This window comes from Jaculus jaculus, chromosome 3 (assembly GCF_020740685.1).
Source record: "Jaculus jaculus isolate mJacJac1 chromosome 3, mJacJac1.mat.Y.cur, whole genome shotgun sequence".
Classification (NCBI taxonomy): Eukaryota; Metazoa; Chordata; class Mammalia; order Rodentia; family Dipodidae; genus Jaculus; species Jaculus jaculus.
In genome coordinates, this window is record NC_059104.1 from 114,636,495 (window position 1) to 114,653,421 (window position 16,927).

Here is a 16,927-nt window from a genome sequence, read left to right on the forward strand (position 1 = left end):
CCCGCCCCGCGCCCCTTAAGTGCGGCGCCCGCCGTCCCCACCCCGCGCGGGGCTTTCCTGCGGCGCTCCGGGGAACTCCAGCGGTAAGAACCGCGCGCTTCCCAGTCCCGCTCGGGGATTTCCGCCCCCGGCACGGCGTGGCTTCCTCGGCTCCTCGGCGCTGGGGCCTCGGCGAAGCGGAAAAGCGGATGTGGAGAAGAGGTCCCGCAGGCCGGCGCCCGCGCCCCCGCCCCCGCCCCGCTGACCCGGTCCCAGACCCCAGAGAACCCGGACAGCTTTCCGGTCTAGAACACCTACCGAGAGCAAGTTTGGCATTAAGAAAGAAAAATCACCTTGTAATTTTGTGAAATCTTTCTGGTTTATTTTCACTTTTTGTTTGGATCAAGAACACGATGAAAGGAAGCATTGGAATAATTTTTTAAAAAATCATGGGGCTCTCCCTTTCACTACATTTTTATTGTTTTAAAGGTCAGAATTGTATTGTTTCCAATGCTGGAACGTTTTGCTCTGTTTTCTGGTGTGTTAGTCGTCTGTGTGTGTTCAAATTTTTTGTACTCTGATGGAAATCTGACTCGGATCCACCTCTAGGCCTCGTGTCACTAGAGCTAAGCAGCTCTGTCTAAGGAGCTCCAACTTGTGCCTCCAGAGGTGAGGGAGACAGAAGCGCCGCAGTCATCCCGGGAAGTGGACCACTGCAGCGCAGCCTCACCAACCCCGCACTGCTGCCGGCCACCTCTGCTGCAGACCCAGCACTTGCCCTGGAATTCATCAGAAAGCCCAAGGTGTCCGGCCACTTCCCCTTTTCCTAATTATTATTTCTTCTTTTCTTCCTGAGTTTTTTTTCCTAATTATTTCTCCTCCCACTGGCCTCAAACCCCTGGACTGAAATGGTCTTCCAGTCTCAGCCTTCTGAGTAACTTCGACTACTGGGGTGCCAAGGGGCCTACTTCCCTTGTCTTTTTATTTATTTATTTATTTTTAAGGTAAGGTCTCACTGTAGTCCAGGCTGACGTGGAATTTCCTGTGTAGTCTCAGGCTGGCCTTGAACTCCTAGAACTCACATCAGTCCTCCTACCTCTGCTTGACAGTGCTACAATTAAAGGCCTTAACCACCACCCCTGGCTTTTTAAAAAAATATTTTATTTTTCTTTATTTATTTGAGAGAGAGAGAAATAGGCAGGTGGGAGGGAGGGAGAGGGAGAGAGAGACAGTGAGTGTGCCAGGGCCACTAGCCCCTGCTAATGAACTTCAGACGTGTGTGCCCCCTTGTGCATCTGGCTTATGTGGGTATTGGGGAGTCGAACCTGAGTTCTTTGGCTTTGTAGGCAAGCGCCTTAACCACTAAGCAATTTTTCCAGCCCCCCCTTTTCTTTTGAGGCAGGTTTTCCTGTGTAGCTCAGGCTGGCCTAGAACTTAGAATGTGGCCTCAGTCTCCCCAGTGCTAGGATCATAAACATATGCATCGTACCCAGCTTCCCTTGCCAATTTCTAACTTAACATTAAAAATATAGAAAAGATGATGGTCCACAACCCACAAAGTTCCACGATTCCAAAATACACTAAATATGGCTACAACATCCTTATGAAAATTCATGAGATGGACCCTTGCAGCACAGCTATTTGACACTCATGAACATCCATTATGGCCATCATTAACAACTGGAAATGGTGTATAGCTGCCTTGTGTCCTTGAGCATCACCATGCCTCTATAGAGCATGGCCTGGTATCATTTGCCTGTAATCTCAGCACTCAGGAGGAGGAAGATCAAGGTGTTCAAGGTCATCCTCAGCTAATAGCAAGTTCAAGACAAGCCTGGGAAACTAAGTTTAGTTTGAATTTCAGGTAACTAATAAATACCTCATTAGTATTGGTATCAAGTTTTGTTGTCCTTTTTTTTTTTTTTTTTTTTTTGAAGCAAGCCCAACAGACTGGCCTTTTTTTTTTTTTTTTTTTTTTTTTTTTTTTTTTTAATGAGAGAGAGGAAGAGAGAGAGAATTGGCAAGCCAGGACCTCCAGCCACTGCAATCTAATTCCAGACACATGTACCCCCCCATATGTATATGCAATATTGCATGCTTGCCTCACTGTCCATCTGGCTTATGTGGGTTCTGGAGAGTTGATATGGGTCTTTAGACTTCACAGGCCTTTACTGCTAAGCCATCTCTTCAGCCAACATTTTCTTTTGTTTTTTTATTTTATTTTGTTTGAAACAGGATCTCAGTTTTTTTCATCTGGCATGAATATTTAAACACAAGCAGGAAATAAATGTGCATGTATTAGAGAACAGTTATATAATTGGTTACTCTGGTAGAAAGCAGAAATGATACTAATAGTTTATTTTTTGAACATTTGCTATGCGTTGCAGTCCCGTTCGCTTTGCTGGCAGAAATCACCCGACCAACAGCAGCTTTTGGGAGAAAAAGGGTTATCTTGGCTTATAGACTTGAGGGAACGCTCCATCATGGCATAAGAAAAAAATGGCATGAGCAGAGGGTGAATATCACCCCCTGGCCAACATAACATGAACAATAGCAATAGGAGAGTGTGCTAAACACTGGCAAGGGGAAACTGGCTATAATGCCCATAAGCCCGCCCCCAACAATACACTGCCTCCAAGAGGCGTTAATTCCCAAATCTCCATTAGCTGAGAACTTAGCATTCAGAACACCTAAGTTTATGGGGGACACCTGAATCAAACCATCACACTATGTGACTACATTAGTTAGACATCTTCATTCCTTACAACCACCTTATGAGACAGGATTATTTTCTCTATTTTACAAATGGAGGTTACACACTCACAAATTAAATAAGTGCCCAAGATCACATGATGAGAAGATAATATTCAAAATGAGATCTGAGCTGGGCGTGGTGGCACAGACCTTTAATCCCAGCACTCAGGAAGCAGAGGTACCAGGATCACCATGAGTTCAAAGCCACCCTGAGACTACATAGTGAATTCCAGGTCAGCCTGAGCTAGAGTGAGACCCTGCCTCAAAAAAAAAAAAAAAAAAAAAAAAAGACAAAAATAAGTAAACAAACAAATAAATAAAAAGAAAGAAAAGTTTAACCCTGCCCAAGAATCCAAATGCTATTCATGCTTTTCTGTGTGTTTGGGGGATAGAGTAACAGAACAAAATCTTTTGAATCTTACAGATAACAATGAGAAAAAAAGCATCAGCTTATAAGTTTCCTTTAAAAGGAAATAAAATTCTTTTATTGTTACATAGCTTAATGATGGAAGAAAAGGTTTACAGTAGTTTTTAGGATTCTAAATCTTGTATTTTTTTCTTCCTTCACTGTGGTCCTACAGCATCCATTAATGCTTGGTGGTTGCCTCCAGTAAGTCTTTTGCTTCATTTACTTTGGATGATTCAAAATCATAATTCTCTTATGGGTTATTTGTATCTTGGCGTTGCCAGCAGATGGGAGGAGATGAAATCTTTCTTGCTGTTTCTGTTACTAGCTGTTCTAAAGGGTTCCAGCTCTGAAATGCACAGCGCCCTGCAAATGCAAAAGCTGCATTACCTAGTCCAACAGTTACCAACCTTCTTGCTGCTGGGTGGTCGCCATAGGCATCGGTCGCTGGGCTGCAGGAGGCAGGTGTCCACTGTAGCGCAGCCCCTCACTGGAGGAGGCCAGGCTACTGCAGGCGGCCACAGCGATGCAGATTCAGAAGACCAAGCAAGGAACTTTTGACCCCAATAATTTTGCAAACATTTGTTAAAGAAAGGAAATTTAGGAGCATGACCTGTTCTGTCCTTATCCAGAGCAAACACACACTCTGTTGATGAATGCAAGCACACTTAGCCATCTGTTGTTTTCAACATTTCTTTATACATATTAAATATTTATTTGAGAGAGAGAGCAAGGGGGAGAGAATGAGTGCACCAGGACCTCCAGCCACTGCAAACGAACTCCAGATGTGTGGGCCACCTTGTGGCCCTTGTGGGCTTAGGTGGGTCCTGGGGAATAGAACCTGGGTCCTTTAGCTTTGCAGGCAAATACCTTAACCACCAAGCCATCCCTCCAGCCCAGTTTTTTTTTTTTTCAAGGTAGGGTCTCACTCTAGCCCAGACTGACCTGAAATTCACTCTGTAGTCTCAGAATGGCCTCAAACTCATAGTGATCCTCCTACCTCTGGCTCCCGAGTGCTGGGATTAAAGGTGTGTGCCACCACGCCCTGCTTGAGGGAGGATTTCTAGTAGAAGATTACAGTCTCTCTATCATTGTGAAAATGTGACTGTCTTGTTCACTATAATATAGAGGCAGGAGCTTTAACCTTCAACCCAAATGCTTTGACTTTAAGCCCAGCACTAAGTTCAAATTTGGCCCTGAGCTCTATCAGTTCCACAATTACAAATTCAAGCAACAGGGGATTGAAAATATAAATATTCCTTTTCAAAAGATCTTTTCAGGATCTAGGCATGGTGGTGCGCCTTTAATCCCAGCACTCAGGAGGTAGAGGCAGGAGGATCATCATGAGTTCGAGGCCATCCTAAGACTACAGAGTGAATTCAAGGTCAGGCTGAGCTAGAGTGAGACCCTACCACAAAAAAAAAAAAAGAAAAAAATTTTTTGCAGTATTTATTGATTTTTATTAAAAGGTTATACTCTTAGATCCCTCTCTTCTGCCCCAATTCCGCTGCAGGTCTTCTTCAGTGGTATTACTGATATTTGTTGGGTGAGGGGAGGGGGGACCAAGGGGCCTCAGTCAGTCATTTTCAGGTGATTCCCACCCACCCAGGCTCTTATAGTCTTTCTGTCTCCTTTTCTGCAATGTTCCCTGAGCCTTGGCGGGCAAGATAGGATACTGGATTTAGTGTTGCTTTCTCTGTGGACTCTGGATCACTGTTTTTAAGAGGTTTGAGTGACCACCATGTCTTTCACCATTTCCCTAGAACTGGTTTTCAGGCTACACATGAAAGCAGTGTCACCGCTCCCTCTGCAATGACTTCTTAGTCTAGAAAGATAAAATGGAAGTGACCCTTCTCCTGGTAGACAGTTGGCTCTCTCTTCTTTATGAATTAATGTGTCCTGGTTCTCCCCAGCATTCTACTCCATCTGTAATATAGAACATGTTCTCCAAATAAAGTGAGAACAGTTTAAATAAAATGGAATAAGCCTAGTTATTAGAGAGATGTGTTGATATGTATGTCCACTTTTTCTAAAGAGCAGTGGAGGTTCTCTCTGGAGCCTATTGGTTTCCTGTCCTAGAGAATCTGGCTTGGTTCCCAGAGCCAGATATGAGTTCTTCCCCACTGAGTGGGTCTCATGTCTCATCCAAGAGCAATTGGTTATCTACATTAGCTGTGTGCCACTATTACACAAGTGTGTACTTCTTGCGCAGCTGGTTGATTTTGTAATTGGCAGGATCTCTGGCATATTCAACCTGTTGGCAACTCTTATTCTCCAGCCTCTCTCATAGCACTTTCCAGCACTGTGAGGGCTAGCCAGAAGGGAACTGGATTCTTTCTCAGTTCTAACATGGTCACTTGATGTCCTGTGGTTGAAGGCTGTGGTATCTTCAGCAACTGGGCCTTGCCTTTTAGCTGTTGCAGGTAACCAAGTATTTTGGCAATGGCCTGCATTATTTTGGGGACCTTGTGTCTCCCTGATGCTCACTGGGGGCGGGGATCTAATACTGGGAATTACTAGCCAGAGTCCATGGTTTTAGGGTTATGCTTTCTTCACCTTTTATAGGGGCTCTTCTGTTCAGGTGCCCCTCCCCCTTATTGAGAATAATGACTTGTAGAATGGTGTCCAGGAAGAAGGTTTCTATAGAATTGATTCACATTGCCATTAGTTGTGTGTATTTCCTCCATCCCCTCCCTCTACCCAAAGGCCTTTCCATACCTTTCTTTCTGTCTTTGTTTTTTCTTTTTTTTTTTTTGTTTGTTTGTTTTGCTGAATATCAACTTGTTGTCGAGTAACCCTTCCCTCCTTAGTTCCCCCTTTTCCTATCTTTTTTTTCTCAATCTTTATTAACTTTTTCCATGATTATAAAAAATATTCCATGGTAATACCCTCCCTCCCCCCATTTTCCCCTTTGAAATAACATTCTCCATCATATCCCCTCCCCATCTCAATCAGTCTCTCTTTTATTTTGATGTCATCATCTTTTCCTCATCTTATGATAGTCTTGTGTAGCTAGTGTCAGGCACTATGAGGTCATGGATATGGAGGCCATTTTATGTCGGGAGGGAGCACATTGTAAGGAGTCCTACCCTTCCTTTGGCTCTTATATTCTTTACGCCACCTCTTCCTCATTAGACCCTGAGCCTTGGAAGATGTGATCGATCAAGATGTTACTCGGTACTCCAGTCACTTCTTTCCAGCACTGTGATACCTTCTGAGTGGCCCCAAGGTCACTGCCTTCTGAAAAGAGAAGATTCTCTACCCAAAGTGAGAGTAGCATTAATATAAGGGTGTGAATATTAAGAGAAGTGCTTACCTGGCAGTTTGAGAAGCATAGTATATACATTTACCCACCCTTTTCCTATCTTCATCCTAGTATTGTGTCCTGAAAATATTCTTTGATATTTTCTAGCAATATTTAATACTGAACATGTGTGGACTTTTTCTTATCATTATTTCCTAAATAATATAACTAAACTGGGTGTAGTGTCTCATGCTGGTGATCTCCGTAGGTGGGAGGCTGAGGCACAAGGACTAGTATGAGACTAGACTGAGATATGGACACTGACTCAAAAAGAAAAAATATGAAGAATTACAGAAACAATCTTTTTTCCTAGTAATCTCCATGTAAGATATAAAAACCATGAAGACTATTACAGAAAGATACCAAATCAATATAAGATGTAATATGCATAAATTTGGTAGAGAATATAGAAATTAATCAAAGGGCAATAAATTATATGAACTCTCGTCACTGTGCAGCTGAAATGTTATAAAATAAAGTATACCTGCCAGGCATCATGGTTTATGCCTGTAAACCCAGCACTTATGGGACTAACACAGGAGGATTGCTGTTGATGCAGGATTTGGGGCTCAGGAGGAGTCCCCCAAATTTATGAGCCCCAAGTTTGGGTTCTACTTCTAACAAAGAATTGATAAAGATAAACTCAAGAAGGATAAGTTATGGATTATTAAGTTTATTTAGAAATCACAAATTCTGGGGTTTATTTTAAGGGAGATTGGGATCTAGGAAGGAAGGCTGAAGCAGAGTCATAAACACGTGGGAAGTAGGAAACACACTTTCCTGTGGAAAACACTGCATAGTTTATAAGGTTTATTTTAAGAAAAATAGAAATTTTTAAGGAAAGACTGGAGTAGAGCCCCAAGCATGTGGAGGGGAGTTTATAAAGCCCATTTAAGAGAAATTAAAGCTTTCAAGGAGAGATTAGAGTACAGCTGCATCATGGGGAAGATAGGGAGACTTAGAGGGAACACACTTGGCAAGCGGTGTGGCTCAAGGAAGAATAAGAGGGAAAATATCAAAGCAGAGACCAAGATACTCAGAGGAGAAATGAGCAATAAAGAGAGTTACACTCATTGTTACCCTGAGTTTAAGGAAATTTGAGAGCATCCACATGGTAGATGTAGAATGTAACGGAAATACACATGTGGTAGATTCAGAAATGAGAGGCAAATCATGCATGTAATCAAATTGAGAAGTTACCCCAAACTATCAAGCAGAAGTGTTCCCCAGACCAAGAAACAGTGTTCTGCTCTTCCCCCTACCCCCACCCAGTCAGGCTAGGTGAGGAAGAAGCTAGACTCGTGTATCCAAGAAGCTCAGGGGTAAGTCCAGGAGAATCCTGCAGAGAGAAAAAAGCCAGCCAGGAAGATGATGAGAGTCTTTATAAGGAAGGGGAAGTCCCAGGTGGACCCAGCCCCAGCCCACCTGGGGCACTGCACTAGACTGTGGGCAGCAGGGGCTGCTATAGATCAGTCTCAATCAGACACAAGTTCCATTTCTACCAAGAGTTCTGTTCTTATGCCAGGGCAAGGTGGCATTTGGGGTGGCTTCTCCTGGTTCCCTCTGGAACTCAATCTCTTAACTGAAACTACCTAAAAGAAGCTAGCTTTCTTCTGCCCTTCTTCACTGTGTTTTAGCTCAGTCTGGGTTACACAGTGAGCTTCAGGCCTGCCTAGGCCACCATGTGAGACCCCCAGTAATAAATAACAAAGAAAATAAGCAGAGCATATGTCTATTTCACTCCTGTCCTGTGATGTAAGTTTTACCAGCAGCCTCAGAGCTGTGGGTCGCAGCAGCCAAGGACAAGTCTGTGGAACAGACTGTAGGTGCGAGTTGTGATCGGTCTTCATGATACCTGGCCTCAGATGAGGGCAGTCACAGCAGCTCACTCATGATTTAAGACTAAAAAGCACTAGATATCCACCCAAGAGCCTGACCCATTCTTACAGGAGCCAAATCAGCTGAACATGAGAGCCCTGTGACAGTGAACCTGTTGGGAATAACAGTTCCCTATGTCGACTATGCCATCACTCTCCCAGGGAAGCTTGCTTAGAGCAAACAAATTCTGCTAAGACTGGAGAAGGTTACAGGAGAACAATGGCATTGGCATCCAAACAGCTGTTTCTCACCTTTTAAAAACTTTTAATTATTATTAATTTACTTTCAAGCAAAGAGACAGAGAGAAGAGAATGGGCACACCAGGGCCTCCAGCCACTGCACTCTAACTCCAGATGCCTGCACCAGTTTGTGTGTCTGGCTTACATGAGTACTGGGGAATTGAACTCAAGCCATCAGGCTTTGCAAGCAAGCACCTTTAACCACTGAGAAATCCCTCCAGCACCCTCTGTTTCCCCCATCCTAATGTCTCCCACTTTCCCTTACTAACTCCATGCCTGGTTATCTGTAGAAAATATTTCTTGGGCCCGGTAATGGCTAGGCAGTTAAAGGTATTTTCTTGCAAAACCTACTGGCCAGGTTCAGTCCCCCAGCACTCACATAGAGCTCAATGTGGCACATGCATCTCAGAGGCCAGTGTGCCTGCGACAATGAGAGGCAGAGCCAGAAGAATCCAGAGCTTGGGGGCCTGCTAGTCTGATGCTCGTTTGCAGTCTGACAGCTCATTTGCAGTTTGGCAGTTTATTTGAGTGGCAAGAGACCCTGTCTCAAAGAAGGTGAATCTAAGACACCTTAGAGCTGTCCTCTGACCACACACAAGCCATGGCACACATCCCATACACACATACAAATTTTTAAAAATATACATTTTTGTTCTGTTTTGTTTGTTTGTTTTGAGGTAGGGTCTCACTCTAGTTCAGGCTGACCTAGAATATACTATGTAGTCTCAGGGTGGTCTCAAACTCTCGGTGATCCTCCTGCCTCTGCCTCCCAAGTGCTGGGATTAAAGGTATGTGCCACCACGCCTAGCAAAAATTTGAAAATATTTCTTAGCTCTATAGGACTGAGCATATACCTAAGGAGATTTAACAGCTGACACGAATTCTAGACATCTATCTCCTTCATTCCACCTTCCTCCCCACTGACAAAGTCTGAGGAGATAATAGGCAGAGGAGCAGGGGCAGTTTACTAGGACTCTCAGGACCAACTGGATTCTTTATCTGAAGACAGTGAACTCATAATCCATTTCTCAATAGTACAGGGGTGTGGCAAGAGACACATAGGGTGCAAAGTGTCCTGAACCACCCATTCTTATGGGCACATAACCCAGCCCTAGTCATGTGCAAAATGTGTGCTCAGCAAGCCTTTCTAAACTGGGAGCCACAGAAGCAAGAGAGGGCTGCGAATTATGAGTATCAACTTTTTCCAGGGCTAGGGACATGGCTCAGTTGCATACTATGTATAAAGACCTTGTTCAATCCCTACCACCCCCATAAACCTATTGTGGTTGCAAATGCCTATGATCTCAGCAGGAAGATCAATAGTTCAAGGTCATCTTTGAGCCATACAGCCAGATCAAGGCCAACCTGGGCTATATAATTTTTCTAGTAAACTGGAAGTAGTTCTTGGTTTAACAAGTCAGAAGCTTCCTGGTGAACAGCCTGAAAGGTGTGTTTGGTGGGAGGGAAGGAACAGCAGTAGCCAAAATTGATGCAATCCCAGTCAATGCAGTGACTGGCTCAGCAATAGAGGACTTGGCTAGCATGCAGGAGGCCCTAGATTCAGTCCCCAGTGCCTTGAACAAAGAAACTGGAGACAGATGGTCTTCCTCTGAGCCCTGCTGTGCTTAGCTATATGACTTCAGTGGGTGCCCAGCTATACCCTTATGCCCCTGTGTACCCAAATCCCAGGTATAGAAAAACAACTGACAGCTTCCACTGTAACCCCACTTCAGTGAAGCTAAACAAGCTCACTGATGTGCACCTGGGGCCTCAACTTTACCTGCTGCTATGACAGCCCTCCCCTCCCCCACAGAGCAGCGTGTAGTCCTGTCAGCCTGCCTCCCCAGCTCCGTCAGCTGACATTCACAACAGGCTTTCCCAAAGAGTAGCACACCCTCAATAGGTCAGAGGCCAGCCTCTGCTTCTAGAATCAAAATGGTGCCTTGAGCTCCTCCTTACACACTCATGTGTACTCAGTGGTAAAATGAGGGGCAAACATCTACTTGTAAGAGCAGTTTTGGGGATTAATACTTGTTAGGTACTTTGTTAGTTACTTTTCTCCTTGCCGTGACAAAATGCCTAAAAAAAAAAAAAATGAAGAAAGAGTTTATTTTGGCTCACAGTTGTAGGGTCCAGTCCATCATGGTGGGAGAGGCATGATGGCGGGAGCCTGAGGCAGCTGGCCACGATGTGTCTGCAGTCAGGAAGCAGAGAGATGAACACTTCCTCCTTCTATAGCCCAGGACCCAAGACCATTAGATGGCACTCTCCCTCACATTCAAGGTGGGTCTTCCTTTCTCAGTTAAACCTCTCTGGAAACACTCTTCAAAGACACCCAGATGATTTCAAATTCAGTCAAAATGAAAATGATGATTAACCAGTATTTAAAAAACAAAATCTAAAAACAAAAACCAAACAGAGCTTGAGATGGAGATTTTGAGCATAATCTGGGTTCTCACAATTCAGAGGTTCTCAGAGACAAATACTGTGAGGAAATAAGTGAGAGCGGACTGAGCAGAGCACAGTTTGGATTGTAACGTACTTGCAACAGAGGTCTCCTCAAGTCTTACAGGAAACTCTGAACCTGGGATGGCACTTCAAACTGTCAGGAAAGCTACTACTGCTGTTTGGCTAAGTGGATATGTTATACCCATCAAGTTACCCCCTAAATATTTATATTTTTGCCCCTTAGATTAGGGCTGCTCTTACCTTTGGCTGGAAGCTTCTTTTGGAGTTGGAAATGATTACTGAGGAGACTCAAAACTCATCAAAGGCTGGAGAGATGGCTCAGCAGTTAAAGGCATTTGGTCACAAAGCTTGATGGCCCAGATTTTAATCCTTAGTACCCATATAAAGCCAGGCACACAAAGTGGCTCATGCATGTAGAGTTTGTTTGCAGCAGCTGGAGGCCCTGGTGCACCCATAATCAATCTCTCTCTCCTAAATAAATAAATAAATAAAATTTTAAATCCCATCAAAGTACAGAGAGTAAGTAACTGTAGAGTTCTTAACACTTAATGAGACATTTATACCATTGCCTCCAAGGCTCAAGGAACATTGTGGAAGAGGAGGCAGTTAGAACATAAGAGGCAGAGGATAAGAGGGCGTGCTATGGAACACTGTCTTGAGACATGACATGGCCATTGCATTCATGACCTCACAGCAACTGTGGTTGACTGCACAAAACCTGCACAGCATTGCACCACTCAACATTTCATTGTGGATGATGAAGGACGGTTTGGGTTTGAGGCCCACATCCCTCCCTAAGAAGTTATTGGCAATTAATGGTTGCTGGGGGAGCAGGAGACACTTTCTGTAGTGGTATAGCTACTGGTAAATTGCACATGCTTTGGTAAATAATCCCCCACTATGGTGGTTTGATTCAGGTGTCCCCCATAAACTTAGGTGTTCTGAATGCTGGGTTCCCAGCTGATGGAGATTTGGGAATTAATGCCTCCTGGAGGAGTATATTGTTGGGGGCGGGCTTATGGGTGTTAGAGCCAGCATCCCCTTACCAGTGTTTGGCACACTTTCCTGTTGCTATTGGCCAGGGGGTGAGGTCCACCCTCTCTGCTCATGCCATCATTTTCCTTGCCATCATGGAGCTTCCCCTTGAGTCTATAAGCCAAAATAAATCTTTTTCTCCCACAAGCTGCTCTTGGCCAGGTGATTTCTGCCAGCAATGTGAACCTGTGTGCAACACCCAGTACCCATGCTCATGTGGGCAGCCCTAATTCAACTCAGTGGATCACATACATACATTCAAGAAAAGCAGCCCGGCGTGGTGGGGCACGCCTTTAATCCTGGTACTTGGGAGGCAGAGGCAGGAGGATTACTATGAGTCCGAGGCCACCCTGAGACTACAGAGTGAATTCCAGGTCAGCCTGGACTACAGTAAGACCCTACCTCAAAAAGTCAAAAAAAAAAAAAGAAAAGAAAAGAAAAGAAAAACAGAAAAAGGCATCAAAGTAGAAGAGAGAGTAGGAGAGTAGTTGAGAAAAAGAAGGGGTTCAGTTAAAGAGGAACAGGGAGACAAAACAAGAGAAGACAATGAGAGGAGATTATGATCAAAATATATTAAACACATGTATAAAAATTGTAAATTGTAAGTAAAATTTAAAAAGTAAGTATAAGATCATCCTTGGCAAAGAAAAGGTCATCCTTGGCTACATACTAAGTTCAAAGCCTGCCTGGGCTAGAAACCAGGTCTCACAAGAAGATTCTAACAATTGAGATTTGGGATACATGTCACCCCAGCTCCTTTGGAAACAGGCAGGATGATGATGGTTGAGCCCAGTTTGGGTAACGTAGCAAGGTGCAATCTCCAAATAAAATAGGTCAAGAGTTCAATTGCAGGCATGTAATTTATGGTGTATCGTGTGCCAATCTGGGGCCACTCCAGTGTGCAGTGAGGCAGGGCATGGGCAATGGGAGTGTGTGCAGTCCGAGGAAAGCAGGTCGTGAAAGCAGCAGTGTCTGCAAGCTGTAATTGCTAGCTCTTGTGTCCTATGAGGATCCCATCCCCAGGATAACCCCTCAGGTGGCTCCCAGTTCTCCTGGGAGACAGCGAAGTCCACTATAGCTGGCACTGATGTGGCAAACATTTCTACTTTGGAAACTCGGCTCCTGCAGGTGGTACAGGCTGGGCAGAGCCTCTGTACATGCTCTGTCCTGCGGCCACTCACCTGCTCCCAGGCTGCAAGCAGCCTGCCCCCACCGGAGGTAATAAGTTCTCAGTTTCCATAGTGAAGTGCAAAACAGCAATCTTCAAATATCAGGTCTGCTTTCTTCAAACAAAGAGTGCTTCTCAGAACTGGAAGGCAATGGCATGCATCTACAACTTCACAGGTGAATTTCCATGTGGTCCACAAGGCCCCAAATGTCCTCATCAGAGACCCTGAGGGTCCCTGTCATCATCGTGTGCCTTTATCATCTGATGTAATAAACATATACCTCTAATCCACATCCCCGCCCTGAAGTGTATTTATTTTGCTTTTTAGTATGTGCTGGCAAGCACATATAGAACCACATAGCATAGGCTATGTCTTATATTCCTTTAGTCTTCGTTCCCATTATAAACACAGGAGTGGGGACTTGTGTCCTTGGTACATAGAACCAACCCATAGCATCTGTTAGATGAATACATAATGAAAATTTTATTTTACAATATAAAAACAATTCCCAACCCCAGAATTTTTCAAAACTGGAAAGGATTACTCCCAAAGACATTGAGTTTCTTGGTGATTTGAAGAAATCTGCTTGTCAGGGATATGGAGCAATGCATTCAAACAAAAACTGGAAGGGAATTAGAAGAGATTCTATATTTGCATAAGATGTACCTATTATAGGCTTCAAGATGCAAATGGAGTTAGACCTTTCATAAGCATCACTAACTTCTCTTTCCATCTCTGATATGGGACACATCCTCCCCCCACACACACGTTCTGCAAAGTGGATGTTGTTACCTGGTGACAGTGACACACACACACACCATTCCTGAGACATAGATTGCCTTGAGCCCAAGTTTCCACACCAAGATACCTATGAATTTCTAGAACCTTATGTGCTCTTACCTCCCTGTGCCTCAGGAATCTGCTATCTGTACTGTTACCTTTGCATAACCAGCATCAACACAAATATGAAATCCAGCATTTTCATCATTTTCCACTAACCAAAGTGCCAAAATGTCACAGAATCAGCCAGCCATCAATTGCATCACTCTCTGCCCATTCCTCTGAAGGCCTCTGCTTTTCTCTCTTTCTTTCTCACCTCCTCTCTTCTCCCATCCCTCTTCCTCTCCTCCTCCCCCAATCTCATGTTCCCTTTCTCATTTTTCCTCTCACATTAAAGAGCACCAAATCCTTTCAAATTCATCCACTATCTACCCTGAAGGTTATCTTTAAAGGTTGCCTTTTAAGCTTATTCTAAGAACAGAGTCATTAACTGGAACTTGTTTCTTCCTGCATCCCAAGGCACCCTCACTGGCTCCCTGGAGTCACATCTGCTGGAGCACACAGCAGCCATCAGGACCCTTTCAGCAGCTCGAGAGCATGTGGAGCAAACTATGCTTTGCTCCTTAGCAAAGTGTAATGTCCCCTATCTCAAAGTGCTGTTGTGAGTCAGTGAAAGGAGGACTTGGCACAGTGTCTGGGCAAGTGAGAGTGCTCTGGAAGGTTGAGAGGAAGTAGGACAAAATACCTCTTGTGACAGATTTGGAAGTATGCCAAATACAAAATACAAATACAAAATACCTCTTGTGACAGATTTGGAAGTATGCCTCGTAGATCTTCAAGAAAAAAACTTGCTGTTCAGCTGCCAAGAGTGTGTTTGGCTGACAGCCTCCAGCTGTTACTGCCTTTGGGACCTGCCACATGTTAGCTGAGGGCATGCTTTTCCTGAAGAGCCCTAGGGCCTGGAAATGTCTGCCCAGATAAGCCAGTCTGTTAGGAAGACCTCCATCTGCCATGCTGTCTGTTCTGCCAGGACCGCTTTTGGCCTCCTCTGTTTCTTATCAGCATCACTTCCCCACAGTCTCACGATGCTCAACTCTGTCCCTGAATCTGACTCCCGAGGTCTGCCAGTGACAGCTTCCAGGAAGTGCTTTGTCCTCTGCCTGGAGCCTTCTCCTGTGCTCCCAAGTTCCCATTCACCCTTCCAACCGCAACTTGAGTTTTGCTTGCTTTGCAGAAATGCTTTTTTATTTTTTATTTTTTTGGTTTTTCAAGGTAGGGTCTCACTCACTCCAGTTCAGGCTGACCTGGGATTCACTATGGAGTCTCAGGGTGACCTCAAACTCACCATGATCCTCCTACCTCTGCCTCCCAATTGCTGGGATTAAAGGCATGCGCCACCACACCCAGCTTGTCAGGAAGCTCTTAGTTAACTTCTTTTCCCCTCTATGTTCCCACAAAGGATTGCTTATACAAGGAGGGAAAAATCAAAAAGCAGTCTTGAGCCGGGCGTGGTGGCACACACCTTTAATCCCAGCACTCAGGAGGCAGAAGAAGGAAGATTGCCGTGAGTTCGAGGCCACCTTAGACTCCATAGTGAATTCCAGGTCAGCCTGGGCTAGAGTGAGACCCTATCTCAAAAAACCAAAAAAAAAAAAAAAGAAAAAAAAAAAGCAGTCTTGAACATTTACTCTGAGCTAGGAGCTGGACTGAGGAATATGGAAATATAGATTTAGCTTCAGAATTTTCATACTTGCTTGGGCAGAGATTAGCATTCTTATTTTGTAGATAAAGATTTTTTTAATATTCTACAAATCTTTATTTTTTATCTTTTTTAATTTAATTTATTAGTTTTCTTTTCAGCAAATACAGGCAGTTTGGTAGCATTGTTTAGGCTCATCCATGATCTACCCCCTCCCATTGGACCCTCCTTGTTGATGTAAATGGGTCGTGCATTGTGGAGTTAGCCCACTGTTATTGGTACACTAAATGTCTCTGCATATCATGACCCAACATGTGACTCTGACATTCTTTCTGCCCCCTCTTCCGCAAAATTTCCCTGAGCCATGTTGGGCTCATTTTTGGTCTGCTTCAATGATGAGGTGTTGGGGGCCTCTGAGGCTCTGGCTCTCTGATTTGGTAGGAGTTGATTTTTCTCTGTGTTGGTCTCCTTCCCCTTTGTGCTGGTATCCAGTTCATCAGGAAAACATCACCCTTGCTTGTTTCGCCACTTGTCCTTAGTTTCAATCGGGCCCCTTTTGAGGTATGTTGGGGCAGCTCTCTTCTTAGGATCTGTATCTATCTGAAAAAGAGAAGCAGATTCTCCAACGGAGAGTAAGTTAGCACCCGGAAAATTGAGATAACAGTTACTTTTTTGATAGACAGTATGATAGGTGTAGGCCCTCTTATACCCCGTGATTGATGGTAGCTTGATATTGTAGAGTGGGCTTGTGTTTGGGTATGGTTCTGACTTGTTTCCCAGCTCCAGCTATGGGTCTCGTACCATTGAGGGGATCAGTTAGCCAAATCAAGAGCAGTTGGTTCCTCACCATGGCTGTGTACCCCTATTGCATTTGTGTGGACATCACATCAGGTTATTTGTTGCTAATTAGGTTAGACAATGAGTTGCTTGGACAGATATTGGTCATTTCCCCCAGTCGCCCATGTAGCACCTTCTGGCACTAGACATGCTGACTATCTGGGGACTGACTCTCTCCTGGCTTCCAGCCATGCCATTCCATTTTATGTGTCAGCTGCGTATGGAGTCTTCAGCAATAGGGTCTTACCACTGGCCTTTGGTGGGTCATCAAGTACTCTGATAGAAGTCTGTCATTGTTTTGGGAAACCTTGTAGGTTTCTCTGATCAAAAGCTCATTGTGGATGTTAGCCCCAATCTGAAAGTGGGGGTTACAGGTCG